General features: G+C 42.7%; 1 pseudogene; it reads left to right on the plus strand.

Annotated features, from left to right (window-relative positions):
- Nucleotides 1–7,136: 7,136 nt before the first annotated feature.
- LOC139422636 (uncharacterized) lies at nucleotides 7,137–7,741 on the plus strand (annotated as a pseudogene).
- Nucleotides 7,742–9,511: the final 1,770 nt, after the last annotated feature.

Consider the following 9,511-nt stretch of genomic DNA (forward strand, 5'->3'; position numbering starts at 1 on the left):
CCTGTAATTTTCATCATAGATACACTTCAGCTATGACAGACAAAATGAGAAAAAAATCCAGAAGTTAAGAACAAATTCTTATTTACAATGACGGCCTACCCCAGGCAAACCCTAACCCGGACGATGCTGGGCCAATTATGCGCCGCCCTATGGGACTCTCAATCACGGCCGGTCGGGATACAGCCGGAATCGAACCATTTTGTTTGAGTGACTCCCAGCCCTGTGTTTGAGTGATGAGCTATCACTGTTCCATGAGGCTGAGGGTATGTCCCAAATGTCACCCTATTCCCTATATTAGTGAATCTGGGTCCTAGTCAAAATACGTGCCATTTGGGATGCACCCTGAGGTTGGTTGAGTATGTCTTTGGCTGAGCACTGTCGATGTAGACTTGTCTCGAGTGAGAGAAACAGTGCCGTGGGCTCCAGGCACCGCTTAGCACTCCAGGCATCGCTCCCAGACTCTGGCTCCCTCCCCTCAGTCCCCTGGGTCTCCAACAGTCACCTAGCATCTACAGGCTGATAACACAACCTAGCTGTGACCCTAAGGGGCCATCATCTAATCCCCACTACATTAATACACAAGCATAAACCTCTATGCCCAGCGCTTACCACTTAGCACACCACTGAAGTAAGAGTGATAGTTAGTGAAAGTCCTGCTGCTGAGGGGATCACACTCATTCAAGAAAAAATCTATTTAAATCTATTTATTTTTTATGTTCTTTGTCACTTGGTAAATGACACTTTGCTTCTTGAAAATCCTATATCTTGAAAACTTGACTGCTGACATGCAAAACATTTTGGGACTGTATCAACAGTGGACAAAAAAAAATACTAAAAAGAATGTTGTTTTCTTTAAGTTGTTAGTTTGCACATCTAAAAACATTTTTGGGTGGTGTCAGCTCAGCTTTTTACTAAACATGTTTTGCTTGACCATGACAGCAATGGAATAGATACGAGCACAAACAGATCTGCAAGAACCAGGCTACAATTTTCTCTTATTGTATTGATGCTTCAGCTAGTTATCATTAAAACCTCATTTTCCCATCATCACTGTTACTTCAGCTAGGTACACATAGAAACGGTTCTCAGGCTTTCCCCATTGGAGAACCCTTTTTGGTTCCAGGTAGAACCCTTTTGGGTTCCATGTACAGTAGAACCCTCTGTGGAAGCAGTTCTAAATCAAACCCCAAAGGGTTCTACCTGGAACCAAACGCTCTTATCCAGACCAATTAGGGTTAATTGTCTTGCTCAAGGGCACACCAACATATTTCACCTCCTCAGCTCAGGGATTTGAACCAGCAACGTTTCAGTTACTAGCCCAAACCTCTTAACCCAACCTCTTAACCGCTAGGCTACTACCCAGCCCCTCCAAAGGGTTCTCTTATGGGGACAGCCGAAGAACCCCTTTGGGTTCTAGATAGCACTTTTAAAACCTCCTTTCAACACCTTCACTGTTACTTGTTACTTCCACTTACTTGCATCATTAATGACAGTGTCTCCCCTCCCTCTACTACAAAGGGAAGTTAATCATGACAACAATTAGACAGTCATGTAAAATGAGAATCTGTCTAAGAGGAGGCTCAGGGAGGAGGAGACACAGGGAGGAGGCTCAGGGAGCAGGAGACATATGGTGTCTGAGGGTCTGTCTAAGGAGGAGGCTCAGGAAGGAGGAGATGCAGGGAGGAAGCTCAGGGAGGAGGAGACGTATGGTCACTGAGAGTGTCTCAGAAGGAGGCTCAGAGAGGAGAAGACACAGAGAGGAGGCACAGGGAGGAGGAGACGTATGGTCTCTGACGGTCTGTCTTAGGAGGAGGCTCAGGAAGGAGGAGACGCAGGGAGGAAATGTAGGGAGGTGCTTAGTGCTCTGTGATATCTGCAACTGTGGGAGCCTTTGATTCTAACATTATTCCATTGCTTTCAGATCAAACTCAACACTGGGATGGGGTGTTAGACACAATCAATGACAACCCAATTAAGATTCCAGCGTTCATACCATGCAGGCATCCATTCTGCCAGCAACACATTAGTGTGAGAATCCTTACAGTTCCTTTGATATCATCCTCTGCATTGCTCCAACGTTCATGCTATACCTTAGTTTCCCCTTTGGTATTCAAGCCATTGTTGGCTATATGTTATGAGCAAAACAATTGCTTCTTGTATTTTTCACAAATTTTGCGTACACATTTGTGACTAGTTTCAGGAAACTAGGCGTATATCGCATGTCACGACTTCACGGGAGAGGCGTTTTAACTTTATTTGTTTTTATTTTTTATTAAAAAATAAAAAAAAATGTAGCCCTTTTTCGTGGTATCCAATTGTTGTAGTAGCTACTATCTTGTCTCATCGCTACAACTCCCGTACGGGCTCAGGAGAGACGAAGGTTGAAATCCTCCGATACACAACCCAACCAACTGCTTCTTAACACAGCGCGCATCCAACCCGGAAGCCAGCAGCACCAATGCGCCGGAGGAAACACCGTGCACCTGGCCACCTTGGCTAGCGCACACTGCGCCCAGGAGTCGCTGGTGCGCGATGAGACAAGGACACCCCTACCGACCAAGCCCTCCCTAACCCGGGTGACGCTAGGCCAATTGTGCGTCGCCCCACGGACCTCCAGGGCGCGAACCCAGGGACTCTGATGGCACAGCTGGCGCTGCAGTACAGACAGCGCCCTTAACCACTGCGCCACCCGGGAGGCCTGAACTTTATTTTTATGTTATATCAATATACGTGTTTTGGCAGAAATTCCTTCTTGAACATTTGAACTTTCATTTACGTTAATAACAAACTTGAATGCCATCTGTAAATACGAATAAAGTTGTTAAATTACAAGCCTAGTTAGTTTAGCCACAGAAAAGGCAGGAACCTTCCTGCTAGCCATGATAGGCTGAGATAATGAATGGGCTGGACATGCCGAGAGATGACTTTCGGATTGGTCTGCCGTGTAGCGTCTTCTGTCTATTTTAACTCGTTATGTGTAGATAATCCTTTCTATTGCAGTTAAAAATATATATTTAACGTCAGCCATGGAGAACTGCAAATGTGTTGCTACTGCTCTCAATAACATTGCTGCCCTGAATTTATCAGACGCTATTAAAAAAGGTCTGTGGGAAAAAGTTGTGATGAACTGCATTCAGGAGGACGATCAAACTGTACCATCCTGACTCTCTCTGACTCTGAAAATGAATCAGACGATGTGAACCAGAGCGATTTGACACAAAGTTGCAGTCTGCCGTGAAGCAGTTTGCCGTGAAGCGTTTATCCATGTATATGGGTAAGAGTCTAGCTACAGTTTCAGATATTATACGTTTCTAATTTTGTCAGAAAGTTGTTTTCATTGCAATTAAAGCTGACGTTAGGTGGCTGGCTCACTAGCTAACATTACATGTATGATATTTATAGTAATATTATCTCAGAAAGCCATTTGCACTAGTTATAGCCTAATGTGAGCCAGTTAATTAGCTAACATTGAACTTATTTGGTTAACTTTCTCTAGCTATGACAATCGGTTTGTATTGCTAATACTCCATGGGATTGGGATTATGGTTCATTCTTTTGCTAGCTAGCGACATGTATAAAAAAAAAGTTAAAACGTACTGTTAGCTTGCTGACGTTAGATGGCTGGCTTGCTAGCTAACATTACAGGTATAATCTGTGTAGTAATAAAATCTCAGAAACCCATTTGCATTACTTGTTTACATCCATGTTAGTGAGAATTTCTCTTATGCCAAGCTAATACATCCCACCTGACAGGTGTGGCATATCAAGAAACTGATTAAACAGCATTATCATTACACAGGTGCACCTTGTGCTGGGGGTGATAAAAAGCCACTCTAAAATGTGCAGTTTTGTCACACAACACAATGCCACAGATGTCTCAAGTTTTGAGGGAGCCATGCAATTGGCATGCTGACTGCAGGAATGTCCACCAGAGCTGTTACCAGACGATTGAATGTTAATTTCCCTATAATAATCCGGCCTCCAACATCTTTTGGATGCCTTCTAAGAATTTGCCTACGAGTATTATTGGCCAATGTGCACTCATTGAAAAACAAACTGGACAATCTACGATTAAGACTATCCTACCAGAGGGACATTAAAAACTGTAATATCTTGTGTTTCACCGAGATGTGGTTAAACGACGACACGGATAATATAGAGCTGGCTGGCAATGGCAGGACAGAGCAGCTATGTCTGGTAAGACAAGGGGCGGGGGTTTGTGTCTATTTGTCAACAACTGCTATTGCGCGATGTCTAATATTAAATAAGTCTTGAGGTATTGCTCGCCTGAGGTAGAATACCCAATCTGACCTTTTTTCGTAATTTCCGGTCACGACTTGTTTACGTGTTGCTGTGCGTTTTGTTGCCAACCTTACTTTGCTACCTGACCACTTTACGGTTTTTACTTTTTAATTACCGTTTATATTTTTAGTTTTTCCCTCACTCAACTTTTTTTTCATTCAACTTTTTCACTTCGAACGCTTTATCTGGACGTGGTTCGTCAGGACCTCCAACAACCAAAGCTAAGTAGTAACATTAACATGATGCTTTATCTGGACGTGGTTCGTCAGGACCTCCAACAGCCGAAGCTAAGTAGTAACATTAACATGATGCTTTATCTGGACGTGGTTCGTCAGGACCTCCAACAGCCGAAGCTAAGTAGTAACATTAACATGATGCCTTCTAATTGCAGTCGCTGTACTCATAATATACAGGAGAATGAACGCCTTACGGTGAGGATAGCTGTGCTGCAAACACAGCTTCAGATGCAATCGTTAGGCAAGGGTAATTTCAGTGTAGGAAAGGATAGTCATGACGTTGGCCTGGGGGTAGGTTAATGACAGTCATAAATACCTCTTCCCCCCCTTTCCCCTACTGATGTTACGTTTGCAAAACCCTTGGTTAACATAGAGATTTTGGGAACATCAGCAGGTGGGGGGAAATGAACTATATTCTGGTAATCTGACCAATTGAACATATGCGGTGGTACTTAATGAATATGATGTCAGTTTGGTTGTCATCTGAGACATTCTCATCAATGATAAGATGACATAAACTCTACAGTGGAAAGTCTACACATCAGAGTTATCGGATTCACATGGAATTGTTGTTCAATTTAAATGTTTGAATAGGAAATTATTCGTGATGGGATGAAATGTGATTTTAGCTTCTAAAATGTGAGATTTGGGTTTTCATAAGATAGGGCTCTGCTCAATCAGTGGCCCACCCCTGTGAAGGGACATGGGCTATAAAACCTTTCAAACACGTCCTCCTCTCCCTTCCTATATAAGCCCTTGACGACAATATAACCTCCTGTTCCGAGGACGTGAGGACAACGGTCCAATGTCAGAATGGTTCAGATAATAACTACAGAACGAAGCCAGCATCAGCGTGAACGTTGGTTGCGAATGGTATGAATATGAACTTTGAACTCTTATTCACTACAGAAGTGATACCTCCTAGCCATTGAGTTAACAACAGCCGCTGCAAACGAGGGTTAGGAAGGAACAGACAGAGTATCCCGTCTACCAAGCAACGACGTTACTACAACATATCCAATTTACCAGCAGAGACATTCTTCAAAGGACGAAGGACTCGGGTTGGGCAACAAGGCCTTCCATCTACCACCAACCTACCGAAGCACAGCTCATTGTAAATATTTATTGCATTGTCCTTTTCCAAATGGCCGGTAATTTAGAATGCATAAGATACTGTATTTACGATAGAACAGCTTCGCCCTTTGTTCCTTTTCTTTTGTGTAACAAGCTGTCATATCTGTTCCGCCCGCTAGGGACGTTTTCCTTTATGACGTCATTTGTAATCAAGTTATGATTTAATTATGTGTATGTGTAATTCTGTGTGATTAGTTAGGTATTTAGTAAATAAATAATTAAACCAATTTTGTATTGCTGATTCAACTTGTTTGCCAGGGTTCGTGCAGATAACTAAGAATTTACAACTTTCAGATGAGACCGAATTAAGATGACGATAAATATTGACTGCTATTGATGTAAAATATTACTAGGTCTTTAAGAGTTTATTCGGAAGATAACAGCTCTATAAATATTATTTTGTGGTGCCCGACTCTCTAGTTAATTACATTTACATGATTAGCTCAATCAGGTAATTTTAATTACGGAGAAATTATTTTATAGAAAAGCATGTCATATCACTTAATCCGGCATAGCCAAAGACACGACAGGATGAAACAGCATCTGTGCCACCAGTAAGTACAGATAGTAACGTTAGTATAAATCCCCCTCGCACGGTCCCTGCAGCCAGACGGAGCCTTCTCTGGTCTCTACTCCTCCCGTTATGGGGTCTGAGACGCCGAAGCCTCCCACCATCAGCTCTGACAAATTGAAAACCCTAGTCATTGGCGACTCCATTACCCGCAGTATTAGACTTTAAACTAATCATCCAGCGATCATACACTGTTTACCAGGGGGCAGGGCTACTGACGTTAAGGCTAATCTGAAGATGGTGCTGGCTAAAGCTAAAACTGGCGAGTGTAGAGAGTATAGAGATATTGTTATCCACGTCGGCACCAACGATGTTAGGATGAAACTGTCAGACGTCACCAAGCGCAACATAGCTTCAGCATGTAAATCAGCTTGAAAAATGTGCCGGCATCGAGTAATTGTCTCTGGCCCCCTCCCAATTAGGGGGAGTGATGAGCTCTACAGCAGAGTCTCACAACTCAATCGCTGGTTGTTTTCTGCCCCTCCTAAAAAAAAAATTGAGATAATTGGCCCTCTTTCTGGGGCTCACCCACAAACAGGACCAAGCCTGGCCTGCTGAGGAGTGACGGACTCCATCCTAATTGGAGGGGTGCTCTCATCTTATCTACCAACACAGACAGGGCTCTAACTCCCCTAGCTCCACAATGAAATAGGTTGCAGGCCAGGCCGCAGGCTGTTAGCCAGCCTGCCAGCTTAGTGGAGTCTGCCACTAGCACAGTAAGTGTAGTCAGCTCAGCTATCACCATTGAGACTGTGTCTGTGCCTTGACCTAGGTTGGGCAAAACTAAACATGGCGGTGTACGCCTTAGCAATCTCACTAGGATAAAGACCTCCTCCATTCCTGCCATTATTGAAAGAGATCGTGATACCTCACATCTCAAAATAGGGCTACTTAATGTTAGATCCCTCACTTCAAAGGCAGTTATAGTCAATGAACTAATCACTGATCATAATCTTGATGTGATTGGCCTACACTGAAACATGGCTTAAGCCTGATGAATTTATTATGTTAAATGAGGCCTCACCTCCTGGTTACACTAGTGACCATATCCCCCGTGCATCCCGCAAAGGCGGAGGTGTTGCTAACATTTACGATAGCAAATTTCAATTTACAAAAAAAAAATTCATTTTAGTGTTTTGAGCTTCTCGTCATGAAATCTATGCAGCCTACTCAATCACTTTTTATAGCTACTGTTTACAGGCCTCCTGGGCCATATACAGAGTTCCTCACTGAGTTCCTTGAATTCCTATCGGACCTTGTAGTCATAGCAGATAATATTCACATTTTTGGTGATTTTAATATTCACATGGAAAAGTCCACAGGCCCACTCCAGAAGGCTTTCGGAGCCATCATCGACTCAGTTGGTTTTGTCCAACATGTCTCTGGACCTACTCACTGTCACAGTCATGCTCTGGACCTAGTTTTGTCCCATGGAATAAATGTTGTGGATCTTAATGTTTTTCCTCATAATCCTGGACTATCGGACCACCATTTTATTACGTTTGCAATCGCAACAAATAATCTGCTCAGACCCCAACCAAGGAGCATCAAAAGTCGTGCTATAAATTCTCAGACAACGCAATGATTCCTTGATGCCCTTCCAGACTCCCTCAGCCTACCCAAGGACGTCAGAGGACAAAAATAAGTTAACCACCTAACTGAGGAACTCAACTTAACCTTGCGCAATAACCTAGATGCAGTTGCACCCCTAAAAACTAAAAACATTTGTCATAAGAAACTAGCTCCCTGGTATACAGAAAATACCCGAGCTCTGAAGCAAGCTTCCAGAAAATTGGAACGGAAATGGCGCCACACCAAACTGGAAGTCTTCCGACTAGTTTGGAAAGACAGTAGTATCAAAGAGTGCAGTATCAAAGAGCCCTCACTGCTGCTAGATCATCCTATTTTTCCAACTTAATTGAGGAAAATAAGAAATCCCAAATTTATTTTTGATACTATTGCAAAGCTAACTAAAAAGCAGCATTCCCCAAGAGAGGATGGCTTTCACTTCAGCAGTAATAAATTCATGAACTTCTTTGAGGAAAAAATCATGATCATTAGAAAGCAAATTACGGACTCCTCTTTAAATCTGCGTATTCCTCCAAAGCTCAGTTGTCCTGAGTCTGCACAACTCTGCCAGGAGCTAGGATCAAGAGAGACACTCAAGTGTTTTAGTACTATATCTCTTGACAAAATGATGAAAATAATCATGGCCTCCAAACCTTAAAGCTGCATACTGGACCCTATTCCAACTAAAATACTGAAAGAGCGGCTTCCTGTGCTTGGCCCGCCTATGTTGAACATAAACGGCTCTCTATCCATCGGATGTGTACCAAACTCACTAAAAGTGGCAGTAATAAAGCCTCTCTTGAAAAAGCCAAACCTTGACCCAGAAAATATAAAAAACTATTGACCTATATCGAATCTTCCATTCCTCTCAAAAATGTTAGAAAAATCTGTTGCCTTCCTGAAGACAAACAATGTGCACGAAATGCTTCAGTCTGGTTTTAGACCCCATCATAGCACTGAGACTGCACTTGTGAAGGTGGTAAATGACCTTTTAATGGCGTCAGACCGAGGCTCTGCATCTGTCCTCGTGCTCCTAGACCTTAGTGCTGCTTTTGATACTATCGATCACCACATTCTTTTGGAGTGATTGGAAACCCAAATTGGTCTACACAGAGAATTTCTGGCCTGGTTTAGATCTTATCTGTCGGAAAGATATCCGTTTGTCTCTGTGAATGGTTTGTCCTCTGACAAATCAACTGTAAATGTCAGTGTTCCTCGAGGTTCCGTTTTAGGACCACTATTGTTTTCACTATATATTTTACTTCTTGGGGATGTCATTCGAAAACATAATGTTAACTTTCACTGCTATGCGGATGACACACAGCTGTACATTTTAATGAAACATGGTGAAGCCCCAAAATTGCCCTACCTGGAAGCCTGTGTTTCAGACATAAGGATGTGGATGGTTGCAAACGTTCTACTTTTAAACTCAGACAAAACAGAGATGCTTGTTCTAGGTCCCAAGAAACAAAGAGATCTTCTGTTGAATCTGACAAATAATCTTGATGGTTGTACAGTTGTCTCAAATAAAACTGTGAAGGACCTCAGCGTTGCTCTGGACCCTGATCTCTCTTTTGACGAACATATCAAGACTGTTTCAAGGACAGCTTTTTTCCATCTACGTAACATTGCAAAAATCAGACACTTTCTGTCCAAATATAATGCAGAAAAATGTATTCATCCCTTTGTTACTTCTAGG

Source organism: Oncorhynchus clarkii, chromosome 12 (assembly GCF_045791955.1).
Source record: "Oncorhynchus clarkii lewisi isolate Uvic-CL-2024 chromosome 12, UVic_Ocla_1.0, whole genome shotgun sequence".
Taxonomy (NCBI): Eukaryota; Metazoa; Chordata; class Actinopteri; order Salmoniformes; family Salmonidae; genus Oncorhynchus; species Oncorhynchus clarkii.